Source organism: Lepidothrix coronata, unplaced genomic scaffold, assembly GCF_001604755.1.
Source record: "Lepidothrix coronata isolate B3197 unplaced genomic scaffold, Lepidothrix_coronata-1.0 Scaffold13, whole genome shotgun sequence".
Classification (NCBI taxonomy): Eukaryota; Metazoa; Chordata; class Aves; order Passeriformes; family Pipridae; genus Lepidothrix; species Lepidothrix coronata.
The window spans coordinates 5,032,713-5,049,519 of record NW_016690193.1 but is presented as its reverse complement, the minus strand read 5'-3'; the positions used below and the strand labels follow the sequence as shown (position 1 = coordinate 5,049,519).

The 16,807-nt window shown below is 38.8% G+C and overlaps 1 protein-coding gene across 1 annotated transcript in view; it reads right to left on the bottom strand.

Annotated features, from left to right (window-relative positions):
• Window positions 1-9,844, bottom strand: part of GUCY1A3 (guanylate cyclase 1 soluble subunit alpha) — a 34,860-nt gene extending 25,016 nt beyond the window's left edge. The window contains exon 1 of the mRNA XM_017805982.1: window positions 9,749-9,844. The gene's annotated coding sequence lies outside the window, so the exon portion shown is untranslated. The remainder of the gene's footprint in view (window positions 1-9,748) is intronic.
• Window positions 9,845-16,807: the final 6,963 nt, after the last annotated feature.

Genomic DNA, 16,807 nt, shown 5'->3' with positions numbered 1-16,807 from the left:
TTCGTAATGGGCAGTTCCTTACTGATAAATTTCTTTTCCTCTACTACAAATCCACTGAAGATTGGTAGGTGCTTATGCAAATAAATTTTTTGTAATCGTTATTATAGCCTATAGAACATGCTTAAATGATAATTTCAAGGAGCTTTCCAGCATTATGTTAGATTTTTAGGGGAATTTTTTTTGTGGCTGTGGTTTTTGGGTTTCAACCAACTCTGTTGATTATATATTACTCTTTAAGAAAGGATACATGTTTATCACCCTGATTTGGCTGTCAAGATCCAATTTCTAATTTCAGTGGTTTGCCTCACTAGCATCTCTTAGGAGGCTGGGAATGACATATCTTGTTTTGTTTCATTGTGTTAATAAAGAAGTAAAAACTTCCCAAACATGGACATTTCCTATATTATTTTCTAGAATTTTGTTTTAAGTGGTGTCAAAATGTAACTTAAAGGCCAGATGCCCATTGCTCCTGATTTTAGATTTCAAAGTTTTATATCTTCCTTTTAAAATTTTTAAGTCTTCTTTTTAAAATTTATTTCACTTTTCTTTTATAATATGTCTATAAGGAAAGTCTCTTCTCCCTCCATCAGGCCTTCTAAAACACCAGTCAGTGCTGCACATGTATCTGAGATCCCAGGATGGAAGAACTAGTTACCTGGGTTCCTTGAAGGCCCTGACCTGCATTCCAGTGAGGCAGCATGGAAGTGCACTAGTGTCAGCAATCACCATTAATCGCAAGCCAGACCTTCCTCCCACTGTGCCACCACAGACATAAGGAACTGTAAGGGCACACAGTTCTTAGTTCAAGGTGTGGCAATTTATGCTTCGTGTTGGGAGGCTTTGGGCTACAGTCCTCAGGCAAAATGAGCAGAGAATACAGCTTGAGAGTCTCGCTCTGGAGGACAGAGCTCCAAATGGAAATGACAGCTAAACAGAAGTAGCAATGGGGTCATCTGGGGTCATTTGCTTTGTTGAGAACCCAAACTAAAGTCAAATGTATTTGATAAACTTCTTTGTCTCAACACTTCAGCCACCCAGATACCATAACACTCACTTTTAGTGTAGAGGCTGTCCCACACCAAAGGTCCTTCAAGTGCTATTTCCCACCAAAGTCAAAGAACAACCACTCAGCATGTGCTGTTTTCTAAATCTGTAAAATGGAAATCCACCACTGAACACTTGTTTTTTTCATTATATTAAGAAACCACGTTCATTTAAAAAATAGAGCAAATAACAGGATGTCTCCAACTTTCTGTGTTGCATACTGGTGCATCTATACTCAGGGAGTACTTCAAATAGGTTTTGAATGTTATTTGAATATTACTCTGAAAAGATATGCTCCTTTGACTGGAAAGATTTTTTGTTGTCTGGGCCCTTGAAAAAAGAAATCATGTAACAAATAATAGGTTCCACATCTGTGCTTGTTTATGTGCACAGAAAGAGGATCTACATAGCAAGTTCCCCCTTCTTCTAGGGGGTGAAAAATGAGAAACCACATGTATAGCTGGGGCAGAGGGGAGGAATGAGATGCATGAGTTCCTAGAGGATATAAGCCAGAGACCTAAGTTTAAGGATAACAAAAGGTAGTATCTCCTTCATGAAGAATTTCCTGCTAAGATGAAGACAATATTTTTAAGCATTTTGGCATTCTAGAGGATTCATAAGCACCATGAATCCTGCAGAGTGTGCACTCTCAGCAGGTAAAAACAAACGGAGGAAAATGTCTGCTGCACTGTGTATGTCTTCCTTTACATGGGGTCAGAAACATTTGACATTTCTGCTTACAGTCTAGGTGCTGTGGAAAATACAAAACATTTGTTTTAAGTACTTGTATCTGGCAAGTTCTAACAAGACACAAGCACTAACTTTACAAATATCTTATGACAATGGAGAAATTAAGTTATCACAGCATCACAAGTGTATTTGCAGCATAGTCATGTTGTAAACCTTTGGTCTGGGTTTTCAACTCTGTTTATAAACGGGCATCTAAATCCCACACTGACCATACTATATTAAACTGACATTAGGATTGCATTCCTAAGTAACGCAGCTTCTTTGCTAAAAGACAGAGTACCAAACCTAAGTTTAGCATTAAAGATCTGAATGCATTTATTAATATTTTACTAAAGATTATTGGTGTTTTCCATTATTGTAGTGTAACAGTTGGGAAAGAAAACAGTGAGTGTTTTTTTATATAAAACATATAACTGCCTTTTTTTGGCATATTTATTCCAGCATTAGATAGATCAGCCATTTATAATACTGTAAATTACAGCATTGGCAATAAAAGCTAACTATTTTTTTAAATACATCATCTCCATTAGATGCGTTTCTGGCACTACTACTCTCATTGCACTTTCTTATCTTATTTTTAACCTATTCCAATTTAGTGCTAATAAAATTCTGCCCATAATATGGGCAGGGATAGATGTTCTGTTCTAGCTTTTGCTATGGGTAAATCACAATTCCGCATTCCATCAGTATTCCTGGTTCTTCATCGCTTCAAAGCCTATTTGAAAAGGTACCTTTACCTTTTAATTCCCCTCTATTTATCGTTTAGACCCATTTTTGCTTAGAACTTAGTAGTACTTAGAACTGCAAATAATTTTCAAAGAGAAACTCGAAGGAAAATATAATGAAATGACATTTCCTATATTAAGCAACTGTTAAAAACACTTTTTACTGGTATTTGCTAGTGCACCTCTCCAATCTAAGAGAATAGTCACTGTCATGATGTCCACCTCTATCTCATGCATGGTATAGCTGCACACTTTGAACTTTGACTGGCCTTGCCTCTGTGGGTTCTAAAATTTACTACTGTTCTGGTCAATTACTTTTTCCACAGATTATTGCTATTGTGCTGTATCTCCCACAGATCTGGAGCATGTGACATGCAGAGTAAGTGTGGAGCTGATCGAAGTTGATACTAGTTTTCAGATCAGCTGCAGATTTTCAGTGTCATACTACAAATGTTGTGAGCCTATTAAAATGTTTTGCACACCATGCTTAACTCGCCATTGGAAGACTGGCCTCCTCTATGCTGTTTCATTGACACAACACAACCAAATGTTTTTGTCTGCAGAAGGAAATATTTCATTACCTTTTAACATTCACAAAAGTCACCATTCAGTCAGTGGGATCAATACTTGGTCAACAAGTGAAAATCCCTACAGAGGATTACGCTCAAATACTGGTATTTAACCTTTTGTCTGGTGAGTTCATCCCTGGGCAGGTTGCTTAGCAGAGAAATTGTGCCACTGTTATCTTGCATTCTGCTCTTTCTCTGTTGCTGTTGTTAGGTCTGCTACTTGCTTATTTTAACCCAAAAGGCTCAAATTAAGATCAGGGCCATACAGGAATATACACCAAAAGATGATGTCTGACCTGAAGGGTTTGCCCTCTGACTGGCTAAGACAGAAAAAGCGAGATATGAAAGGAGGCATAATGATGTCTCTTTTATAGGTGGGGAAATAAAGCATCTGAAGATCACAAAAGAAGGACTGCAGCTGAGCTAAGAAGTGCATCCAGACCTCATAACACAAGTTATGAGATTGCACAAGTTTTTTGGTCAGTTAGTAGATCTGAGTGATTTACAAAAATCAGGTCAAGCCTTATAAAAATTTGCAGCCAGATTTCAAGACTAAAGATGGGATCAAAACACTTGGACACAAGTAAAATTCAAATAGATTTTACAGACAGAATTCATAAAAGGGTGCAGGTGCTATATATAAAAGCAGAACAAGGAAGGTGACCTCACCCTAAATCTTCATGGCTAACACACAGCAGGTTTAATGTCACTCTCTCATTTCTGAAGGTTCATAATTGTTCAAAGGAAAGGCATTTCCCCTTGGCTGGTTTTATTAATATCATGCAACCTGTTTGGGAACCTTTAACTGCATCAAAATAAGCATTTAATTCCATCTAATTGTAATTCTTTCTGTCAAGATTTCCTGAAGTTTTTGAGAAAAAAAATCAGCTCCCCGTTGACCAAAAGCCTTGCTAAGTTACTTAAGCCACAAGACTATTCTTCCCTTCATACCATTCCTCCCATGTAGAAATTCTAAAATCCTACCTCTAGATATGCCTTGTGATTTCTGTGGACTAATGGCTCTATTTTCACCAAAATTTCAACAGTTTATTAGTCCACCAGATATTTTTCTCATCATAAAGGCAAGTGGTTTTGCGTTCTCAGCTTGCCAGTGCAAAGAGACAACTATGAAGACAATTTTGGCAAAAAGAAAAAAAAATTAAATTTAAAGTCAGATGGATGCATGCCTTCTCCAAAGACATGGAAATTTTGCCATTTTTAGCAGTTCTATTTAAAACAGGAACTGCAATGAGTATTTTAGGCTCCAGGGTGCCTGCAGTCAGGGCTAGGGAGGGACACAGCTATTAATGTAAGCAGACGCCCCTCCCTATTAACCAGAAGACACCACCTGAGTATATTGTCTTGAGTTTTCAAAACATAAATAATTATGAGCTAATGCAAAATCCTAATTTTCCCAAGTAACAAACTAGAAATCTTGCTGAGGTGTTCCTCTGTTGTATTCAGGCTTTTACTAGTGCTCTTTCATGTGTGAAGATTTTCTGTATTTGCCGAGGAGGGAAATTGGCTTTCCCTGAAAAACTTTTGTCAGTCTCCATCTGTATCAAGTGCCAAGTGAAATGCAAGGTTAAAATGAAATTAAACACACGTTTACCTTGGTCAGCATTAAAAAGGCAGTCCTCACTACACAACAATATACTTTAGAGAAACCTTTTTCTGGGGTTTCAAAAATATCTGTGCTATTATTCATTAAAAGTATGTGGCATCACAGAAACCTAAGTGTTACTGCACTCTCTGGAATCAATAACATTCTAGAATTACACCAGGAGGATCCTAACAAAATATATTTTCCCCAAAAGCATGAAACAATTTTTGTTCTGAATACCTCAGAATGAGGCTAAAGAAAAGATTCACTTCATAAATGTATGTTTCTTTCAATTTCCATTTGTGGAGGGCAAAATGATCAAAGAATTTCAGCACATTGCCTTCTAGCAAGAAATTTTTACTTTATTCACACTGAAGCAATTGGATAACTTGCATGGGATATTCCCTGCAACTCTCTAACACAAATAGCTTTCTAAGGGCTAGATTCCACAATGCTTGATAACATTTTTGGAAGTGGTTCCAGTCTCCTCCACGATGATGCTCACCATCCTGTTTCTAGATTGCAACCACACAATTAAAGCTCTCTTCCTGAGCCACTGCATGGCTGACCTATTTTCTATATGGACTTAGCTGAAACAATCAATGGGCATAGCCATGCGTAAAGTGCAAGGCATAGCCAAACTGTCCCAAGGGAGGGTTTTAGACAGCTCTATGCAAGTCTCCAGGCGTTTTTCCCCTTTCCTTAGGGCAGAGAAAAAGCAGCCTTGTCACTCAAGCAGGGACAGCACAGCATTCTGTTCACATTCAGGCAGATACATATGCATAGGAGGTACAGACAGGGGGTCTCATGAAAGAAATACCCTCCCAGAAATAACACGTAAGGTCACAGCTTGGTTGTCATCTAGGCTTAGTGTTCTGCCTGTAAGAAATTAGCCTACTGCTGCTGACTTGCACGAGAAGGGGGCTCGTTTGAGTACTTCTACTAGCAGGGCACCATTCTCTTGGAACAGCTGCTTCTAGTGTGAATATGCAAGAAGAAAATCAATTCACAAATTGACTTTAAGTAATACAAAGGAACTAATTTAAAGAGTCAGAGCAGTAAAATCAAGAATAATGGCTACCACAATACTGCCAAGTTCAAGCAGCAGTGAGGGTCTGAACCATGGAAGTAGGCATTTGAACCAAATGAGAATGTCAGTTAAAATACATCACAATTAAATCTGAAAGCAGTAATACTCTTAGCAAGGGCATGATTCCACTTAACAAAACTACCATGTATTAGGAAATATGAATGAAAAATAAGTGGAAGTGAATATCCCAAAATACTGTGCTCTAGTAGGGTGAGATTTGCTTTAAGACTGTGGAAGCCCTAAAGCTCATATATGTGCTTGGGTTCTGAATCAATGAACAGGACGTGATGAGGACTCTCTGTGGTGACGTAAAATTAATCCCTAGAGAACATATTTGCTCTGACTTAGGTCATGAAGCAGCAGAACAACTGAGAGCAGAGAAACCTGCATTCCTATGAAAAGGGAGTGGATGTCAGCTTGCTCCAGACTCCACATCTCCAAAAATAAGTAATTATCCTGTGTGGTAAGATACAAGCTATAAAATGTATAGCCAAAGGAGCCAAAATGACATGGAAACACTAGCATTGACCTACGACTGCTATCACCTGAGTAGGACAACCAAAAAAGTGGAAGAACAGCATATTACTAAAGGAGCAGCAATCAATAACTATGTTACAAAAGGCATCATTAGAGACATTTATATGGTCTTTTCAACTGTATTATAGCAGGTGAATTTATAAGCAAAAACCTTATAAAAATTTGCTGTTTCTAGCAAATTTTGCTGCCTTTATTACAAAAAGTGTAATAAAAAGTGTTGTTTATGCCATAGCTAGAAGCCCTAGTCAATTGAAGCATGTGCTTAAATCCTATTGTAATTTTAATATTAAATAGATATTAACATTCTGCCCTGAGCAGTAGTGCTTTCTTGAAAAAAGACCTATGCCTTGAACTGACGTAAAAAAACCCAGCTGTTTCGTGATAAACTTGAATCTCTACTCGTCGTACAACTATTCATGCGAGACGTGCTGAATATACATCATATATATTACAACCATGTCTCAGATGCTGAAAACATGCTAAAAAGAATACTCAAAGTAATGCCAAATGTGAGATTTGGCCTAATTTAAATTTCAAATGCTAAAAATTTTAATTGCAATGCTAAACATCTACATAAATGCAGTAAATTTTAATAAACACATAGACAGTAAAGATCTTCAGAAAGTAAATAGTAAAAAATGTGCAAGGAATTCCAGCAAAGAAACCCTAATGGCAGCTCTCCAATGGCTCAAATTTCATATGCTAATAAAATGTGCAAACTGAGACGTAATGATTTCTAAACATTACAATAAAATTCCTTAAAGCATGTCCTGTAGTTTCCAATAAATATTTTAAAATATTTCTTTTTACCTATACTGAACTTTTCTTAAATGAGTAAGTTTTATGAAAAAAAAAATGAAACTTCTTGCTTGTCTACAAAGTAGATACAGAATACAGCCAATACCTTCTAATACATATTTCCTTGTGGATGATTTAGAATGTTGCATCTGCTTCCTTAGTTAACTGAGGTGCCTGATTTTGAGTTTCTAGGTTTTTTTAAGTAAGGTACAATTTATAACATCTTTTGTTGAACAACTCATTTCTGTTAAAAGGAAAACAACTGTATTTGCTAAAAACTCTACCTTGGCTTTTTGGATTTCTTATTTTGAGTCTCGGTATTTTCTTTTGAGAATTTCAAACAGATGGCATTCATATTCATAGTAGCTGTGATACTTTATCTTTTATGGCATGACAAAATGAGGTTTTGACTGCTACTGATATTTGGCATATTAGATTTTATTATCGACTCTTACTTATGCTTTGATTTCACTGTGGGATCTGTTTTGAAACAGACTGTCATAGAAGGCTAAAGACAGATTTTTTAAAGAAAGCATTAATCAGTATAAGAGAAATATATATGACTTTAGTCCTTATTTTTATGGATACTGACTTCTCGTTTTTAATGGTTCATTTAAAAACTCGAATAATTTAAGTGAGTACTCAGCAAGTGAACAAGTGGGAGAAGGGATGGTGAGACATTTTATTGATGTCAAAAAAGGGTAAAAAAAACCCCACTGTAGAACTAACTTCCTTACCTTCTCCTCTGATGTTCACCTCACGGTCTTGCACTGTCATAACTCAAAATAGCTGCACGCTACATAATTCCACAGGAAAAAAAAATGCAATCAAGAAATCTCTATGTGCTTCCCTTCTTTCTCCCTCCATACTTTTCCTCCCTGCTTTAGAGCAGCAAGATTTCAGCAAATGCATTTCTCTTTTGAGAATGGGGAGCATAAAGTTTTTGTATCATGGCTACAGTATTCCTCATTTAAGGTTCTTGCTACTGGCAAAGCAAAGAGAACAGTCATCAGAGCTGCAGAATGTATGGACATATGTAGCACCCCAGAGGAACACAGTCCAAGCAAGAAACTTCTCTACAATTAAAAGAACATTTGTAACACATTCACACACGTTCTCCAGTCGTTTAACTTGCTTATTTTCTCTGATTAATTGTGTAAAATAGTCTGTTACTGGAATCTCTTCCCAGCACAGGCTGTCACCACCTTTTGTTCCTGACCCTAGAAAAGCAGTAGACCCATTTATGATTTAAAGTGTATGACTCCTTGCGACTACTTTCTGTAGTTTGGAAACAAATCATCTTAATTCTAACTATAAGAAAAGGGAGTGGCACCATTCTGTCTTAGAAAAAACCCTGAGATTAGACCATTTCCAAATAAGTATAACACTTCGTTCTATTCATAGAAATATAATTAAACTCTTACACTTGTTATGAAAAATTCCTCTGTTACATTTTTCTGTAGCTCTGTATTCCAAGACTTCATAATGGAAAATCTGAGTGAATAAAATTTCCTTTTTCCTACTAGTATTCCAACTAGCAAATGTCTTACCATTTCTTTTTAGGCCAACCCACATGCAGCACAGTGTAACCTGTAGTCCAGTGAAAGTGAGTAGCCCAAATACAGCATTACAGATACACTGCATCCTTGCTTAGGACTTTTCCTTGTTAATTCATCCTTCAAATTTAGAAAGCCATCTTACTACATCCACAGAATAAGTGGCCAGCTCTGAAAACAGAGCCATTTTAGAAGCAGCATTAGATCAAGCTTGAGAGCACTCCTTTACACATGAGAGAAAAACTTTTCAAGTGTCTAATGATTATAGATAGTGATGATTTTATAAAGGGACTACTAGGCCTAGGCTAGTAATGGTCGCTGAACTTTAGCCACAGAAACAACCCTACTCACTCAGAAAAAGAATTACGAGCCTAAAATTTTGAAAACAGAAATAATAGAGGCACTAAGAGATTTGAGTGAAAAACTGTTAATCATAATGAATGCAACACAGTTTGGGGGTTCATTTATTTTTCCTAGGGAAAAGAAATTGGAATAGCAAATGCAAAAATGAAGTTATTGTTAGAACATCAGGTATGTGATGAAATACCAGGTTTGTGTCTAATTCGTGAGCTCCAATCATATGAATTACTCTGAAAACCAGACAAGAAAGCTTACCTAAGCTTAACGCAGTAACACCAGCCTGAATGGGTTCAATTAGCTTGACGGGCATCAGTAGTTCGCGAATTCTTAGAAAGCCTCACAAAGCACAAAGGCCGCCGGGGTACCCCTCGTGGCCAGAGCCTTCACCGAGCTCCTCGGGCGCTTCCAGCCCCTAATCCACGCAGATTTCGCCTACAACCATATTTGGCTCGGGGCACGGTGCAAGCGGGGCTCGGGATGCAGAGGGGAGAGGGGCTTCCCGCCAGCCCCCGCCCGATCCCGGGGCTCAGACCCGACCACGGCCGGGGGAGACACTCAGACCCAGACCCAGATCCAGACCCAGACCCGGCCCCGAGAGCCCCGCGGGCGCCGGGGCGCCCCGTCCCAGCGCTGTCCAGGGTCCCCGCCGCCCCGCTCCGCCGCGCTCCGCGCCCCGGGCGAGGCTCCCTCACTCTCTCCCTCCCTCACTCACTCACCATGTCGCGGGGGTGCCGCGGCCGCGCAACCCCACCGAGGGGCTCTGGGCAGGCGCCGCTGCCGCTCCCCGGCGCCGCCAAGGTGTATTTGGGGAGCGGGCGCGGCGGCGGAGGGGCCCGGCGGGAGGGGCCTCCCCGCGGGCCCAATCAGGGCGGCGGCGGGGCGGGGGCGGCGGCCGGGGGGCGGTGCGATGGCCCCGGGCCGGGTTGGGCAGGGCTGGGGGAGCCGCGCCCGCCCCGCCGAGCGCCGCCGCAGCGCTGCCCGGAGGTGCGGGGCTCCCTCGGGGCTCCCGCGGGGCTGCGGACGCGGCACCGACACCCCCGGGGTGTCCCGGGAGTGCCCCGCCGTCGTGCGGCACCGCGCGGGTTTAGATGTCGAGAAATGTCATTTTGCGCAGAGTCGGGAGCTTTAGTCAGCGGCTTCCGCACGAGTAGGAACCAGTGTCACCGGGGTGGCAAGGCGCTGTGGTTACTGATGTCTTTTCCACTCCACATACTCTTCAGTCTGAGGACCGTGTGCTGCCATATTTGTTCTATTTGCACTCTCTCTGCCGCGGCTTGGATTTACTTGTTGCCAATGATATTCTGTGCAATCTCACAGAATATATATATTTTTACTGTAGCCTTGGGGTGCAACTGTTAAAACCAATGGCTAAACAGTGACAGAGAGGAATCAACGCCTTTCCAGATAAGCACAGAAAACAAGAATCATTTAAACAACTTTGGCATCTCAGGTAGCCAAGTTCAATTTAGAATACGAATTCATGAAACACTTTTTTATAGAGTTGCCCAGGTCTGAAATCAGAGTCTGAATTCTTGTGTGACACCACTGAAGCAGAATGATAACTCCACAATCATTGCCAAAGCAATTTATGGTATTTTTACTGTGAAAACAATGGATGGTTTTTGGAAACTAAAGATCAGAAATAATTTTGTTAGACTTGGACAATTAACAGGGACTGAGCTGCCTTATCAAGACACATGGAAGCAAACAGAATATTTCACCAGGAAGAACAGCTGTTGTAAACTGAGGGAGAAGCACCATACCTACACAGGAAGAGAAGAAGGGGTATCATTTCTTGTGGCTCACTCACTGTTGTGCCTTAACAGGCTTGTGCAGAAGTGAGAGTCAAAATCAACCAAAACAAAAGCAGGGCATTTCCAAGTGGTTTTGAACAGACTAGCTTTAGAGAAGAGAGGGTATCAAATTCAAGGTGTGAATGTTTTGTTGCCTCCTTGACAGTCAGAACTGAAAGATATATCTATTTCACACCATGCTTCCCTCCCTGCTGTGTTAAAAGAAACCTGTCAGCTAAAGAACTGATTAATTCCTTCAACCACTGGTTAGTCAGCTGAAAATAATCTGCAAGAGCCTATTTTGTTGCCATTTCTGAAGTTATTGACAGGCAATATTGAGCTTGATGAGTGATAAAAAGTTCAGGACATTATGTAGCTCATAAAATTACTGTATTAATGGATAATGTATTGGTGCAAAACAAAGATTAGTCTCAAGGCAAGGTGTGGTTTTCCTAATGTTTGCCCTCATCTGCAGACTACCCTAACCCTTTGCTTTTCATTCTCACTTTTCTTGCCTCAGGAAACCAGATATTTCTGTAGGAAAAAAAAAAAAAAAAGTTAGAAACAGCTTCTGAGCAACTGATATAGATGAATTCCATTATCAAGTTTATGTACCAAAAGGAGTAGGAGCTTCTGTTGTACAGAGAATGCCTATTCCAGGATATGCTGTGCAAAGTTAGATATGGTGATCACTGCAGTGTAAACCTGCTGTGCCCAGTGTGACAAATGAATGCTGGACAAGAACTGTGAATTTGAACATTTGATGAGGAACTGGATTATCAGCACCCAAAGGTCTCCCAGAGTTCTTGGAAAGCCACTGTTAATCTCTTATCACATCAATTGTTATGTGTGTCCTAGTAATGACTTGCAAACTTGCGCCCGATAAAAACTGCTTATGAATAAGATCTTTGCAGTGAGTATTTGGAAGAAGAAAATAGTATTTAAAGTTATATTATTGAAGTATTAATATAAGACAATATTCATTTTACTTAGCCACTGAAAAGTTAGTTCTTCAAACAAAATTAAATAAATTTCTTCCATAAGATCCTACAAATACCAAAAAAGATACCATGTTTTCATCAAGAAACACTTATGTCACATTTAAAAATGGCCATATTTTCTTCGGTTTCTTCTTTAAAAAAAGGCTCTCTTTTTGACAAATAGGGTGGAAAGTTTATATTATATGTAATGATGATAAGATATATGTATAATCAAATATAAAGGCATCATAAATCAGAGCATAATTAACACTCCTAAACTGTCATATACTGGCATCTGCTGTATTTAATTCAAGTTCTCAAATCAGATGTCTTCAAAGAAGAACCTCTCAAATTTATCATCTCCCCCATAACAACTGAAATTTCTGAAAATATAGAAACCTGCAGCCCAGAGCTGTGGTGCTGAGTAGTTGATTGCTCAGTCTAGATGGCTTCAGACATGAGCACTGTGGGACTGGAGATGCTGGCAGATAACAGAATGACAGAAAGACTGAGGTTGAAAAGCATCTCTGGACTTGAGCTAGTCCAACCCTGCTGCTCAAAGCAAGGTCAAAGCACATTGTTCAGAATGATGTCCAGTCAGGTTTCCAGGATCTTGAAGGGTGAAGACTCCATAATATCTCTAAACATCATGGTGCAGTGTTTGACAACCCTCACAGAAAAAAATTTTTTTTCCTGTGCTTAAATGGAATTTCCTGTGTTTCAGTTTGTGAAATATACATTCTCCCGTCTTTTCACAGATGCCACTGAGAAGAGTCCAGCTTGCTAATCTTTTCTCTCCCATCAGGTATTTTTACATGTGCATAAGACCTTTGGGAGCATCCTCTTCTTCAGGCTGAACAGTTACAGCTGTGTCCACTTCTCTTCATATGTCAGATGCTGCTGTCTCTTAATCATTTTAGCAGCCCTTTGCTGTACTCGCTGCAGTAACTCCATGTCTTCCTCTTGTACTAAGGAGCCCAGACTTGGGCCCAGAACTTCAGACGTGCTTCACCAGTGCTGAGTAAAAGGGAAGCATCGCCTCCCTCAGTCTGCTGGTTGTGCTGTTCCTAATGCAGGCTGTAGAATGTTTATTGTAGCCTAAATGATACTATTTACATTTATCACTGACACTAGAAAAAGCATTTCTGAACTGTGGAGCGCTTCAGTTAGTCCATTTGGCTGTAGTGCTCTGTTCATGTAGGTTTTTGCTTCTGAATTCAATCTGGTCAACCAGAGTCCTCATGGATTCCCTGGCTCAGTTCACCTCTAATTGGTGGGGTTTTGAATCCAGGAGTGATGTGGCTATGCTGTGCATCTATTTTCAAGGGATGGGAAAACTTAATTTTTGCCTTAACTATAATGCTTGGCTTTGTAGCTTTCTTTTTTTTTTTTTTTGCATCATTTTTCTTGTTTGTAATTGTAGTTTCTACTCCACTCCATAGTTTCACGTTTTCAGTATTGTGGTGCAATGACATTTGTTGGAGTCTTGCATGAGAAACACATTACCTTTCCATTCCAGTGCAGAGGAGGGGCACATAACACAGAAAGGTGACAGTCATCTGATCCATGGCACTAGTAATGAAGTTGGGTTTTACAGAACAAGAAATGACAGTAATTCCTGGATGCGAATGAAAATTTGAAAACCTAAAAATAAATTGTTTCATACATTGCATCTTTTTAAGAGCCTTCTAAGATCAATCTAAGTGCCAAAATGTGATGCCAACTAAAGAGTTACTTTTGTCTGAACTGAGATTAACTGTGGGTTTTGGATACCTCTGCCAAGTGGTTAGTATTCTTTTATTGATTCACTTGTTCTTGCTATAGGATGTTGAAAACACTGGAAAATATACTATCACTGATGTGTTTAAAGGCATCTAATGGACTTCCTACTAAATTACATCAAATTCAGAGAAGGTTTCGGTGATTTATCCACATTTGGATAAATCAATTTGTCCCTTTCTGGACAATGTTAAATCATCTCAGTTAGAAATCACTTATCCTTAAGGCTCATAAATACCTTCTTCAGGAACATGTCTTATGCTGTTTGGAAATATATCACATTTCAAAAGGGTACTAATATTAAATGTTTTACCTTTACTCTTTTCCACTGAAAGACTTCTTTTCAAATGTCCTAGTCTCACTATTACTCAGCCATGGTCAGTCAGATCTGAGTATTTATCAGGAGTAATGACTACTTTATCAAAGAATGTTTTGTGCAGAGTTTCAAGTCTGCCTTAAAGAAGGGTTTTGTTTCAATGAATGAATAAAAAGCACAGGTTCCCTATTCTTTCATATACCTCTTACACCTCCAAGCAAGCTGTCCTGGAACACAACCTTTCAAAGGATCAAAAGGATTTTTGTTGCTTTCGCAAGTTTTCTTGTTAAACTGCTGTTTCCTGGAGGGCAGACTAGATTTACTATGTGCGCTCTGACAGTATGTCTGCATCTTGTAGAGAAATACAATTTTGTGAAGATCTCATGGTGAATTACCATGGAGAGTCACAGAAATGTTAGAAAAGTTCTAACAACAGTGACAGATAAATAAGATTCTCAGCTTTCATCTTTGTTGGAAGATACAGACAGTCAGACTTCCTGTGGAAACATCTTCCTGCCAGTTGGAAGGAAACATCTTCCTGCCATATGCTTTCTTGCCCAATATTTCAACAGTTGAAAGATGGTTGTAATGCTTGTTTTTACTGACCAACGATTAATACCTATTTTTAGACAAGGAAGCAGTGATACTTGGCCAGAGGTTAAATTTATTTCATTTATTCATATTTCATATTGAGGAAACTCTCAACTTGAAATACAAATTCCAACTTGGGTAGTTCAAAACTCTTTGCATCCTCCTCTAATTTAAATTGTTATGGCATCCTTCCTGTCCTGGGTGAGTTGTTATGAAATCTTTGTCCTGTGTTGTACTAAACATTGGCTATGCCTATAATGTGTGATCTGGAATAAATTTTCAGCTCCCTGCTGCAGGTGTGTTCTCTGACAACACCCTTACTTTGTCATGGATGAACTCTGCAAGTGCATTCTTTCCCATTGTGCCTTGATTTCCATTAAAGGAAGCCTAGGCAGGCAGGCTGGCTGCCTGCAGGAAAGCAGCTGCAGAGTGCTTTGAAAGGGAGCTCAGGGAATTAGGAGAGCGGGGAACAGGTATCACAAACGGCACATATGCTGCAACAAGTTTTAGCCTTTTTCATATTTTATAATCAGATTAGTAAATTGATTCCTGTCAGCACAGGAATTCAAGTCAAGCAAAAGTTTTGGTATTTCTTGATAGATAAGCAACTTGATATATAATGAGACTATTCATCTATTAAATTAATTTCTTACAGGTAGGAAAGAAACAGTTGTATTACCATGGTGGAAAACTTGTGCTGAGAAAATGTATCCATTCCAAACTGATTTCCCTCCTATTTATCAGCCTTTCACTGATACTGTAAGCCAGTTATTATATAGAAGAAAGTATGTATTTCTAAATGGCTGAGTTTAGAAAAGGTTTTGATTTATATATTGCAGTCCACCGCTGTAATGCCACTCTTTCTCCATAGTTTCTGAATATCAGCTTAATTCAGCTGTTAAAATGATGTAAGAAGAAAAAAACCTGTGCACACATTGGCAATCACGTTTGAGATGTTCAAATTATCTGCTGTCTTAGCAATATTGAAAATAAGATCAAGTATTAATCTTGTGCATAAAAGTAGTTCTTATTCAATATTTCAATCTCTGATCTTCTAAATTAGGTAAGGTTTCATAATTACATAATTATAAAAATTGCTTCTTTGCTTTTTGTTAAGAAGATTCTGTTTGCATTGTGTCAAGTACAGTGTGTTCCAGTCATTTTTTTACATTTGGATGCTATGAGAGTAAAATATATGCTAAGATCCAACTTTCTATACTCATACTCTCTCAGTTTTCTATAGAAATAATTGCTCATGGAGATATTCTTGAGCAAATTCATGAAGCTTCTATTTAGATACTGTTTTGCAAACATCTGGATCCACCGTTGATTTTGTGGGAAACTATCATGAGCAGTTAGAGGGACATTATTCCAGAAATCCTTTTGCATCAAAAGAAAATGGAACACAGTACTGAATTATCATCACTGAGAAAGCAAGAATAAAATTTGCAAATAAAATTAGTTTGACCTCAGTTTTGCAAATGTTGGTTTGTATAGATAAATATTTCTGGTTTATTCTACTTACATACAATGGCAAATGCTTACTGACTGTACTGTAAACAAGGTAGGGTTTCTTCTTTTTAGCGTTCAGTCCCAGATCATTTTAGTTTGAAACCTCTTAGCACAGTTCACACATAGTTAAAATAAATGCGCTACTTACAGAGCAAAGGTATTATCATCAGCAGAATCAGCAGCTATTACTGAATTCTGAAAATTTTGAATAGGCTCATCATACTGCAAAGAACTGATTGAAGTTGGCTTTCTAATTCATCATAAAAATTCTCCCTCCACACCCTGCCCCATTAAACTGTGTTGTTTAATTTTAGTAAATGGAAATAAATACTGAGCTACAGTGACTTCATTAACCTCAACTCGTATTCAGAGAAATCATGGCTAAATAATGGAAACCTAGCTCAAAATTCATATGGAGAAAAAATATAATTCAGTCTTTTTCAGGTTATTCTTTCTGAGAAAAAAAAATTTAAAAATGCCAAAGAATGAACCTCTTTTTCACAGGATTTTTTGTGTGGACTACACACATGCAGGCAGTCCTATTTTTTTCTCTGGGAGCACTCAAACAAATGGGAACTGCACTTTCAAGGATTTTCCTGTAGTTTTCTTTATACTGTTTGTCAGATCTTTCCCCCCCCCCTTTTTACTTTCCTGCTCCTCGCCCCCCTGCAATTCCATCCATTCCTTTTTTTTCTTTTGTACTTCCCAGCAATAGTGCAGGCTACTGTCAGATAATTTTCTTCTTCTTTCATTGCTTCTTAATTTCCATTTAACTTTTCTGGTAAGGAAAAACAAATTTATTGT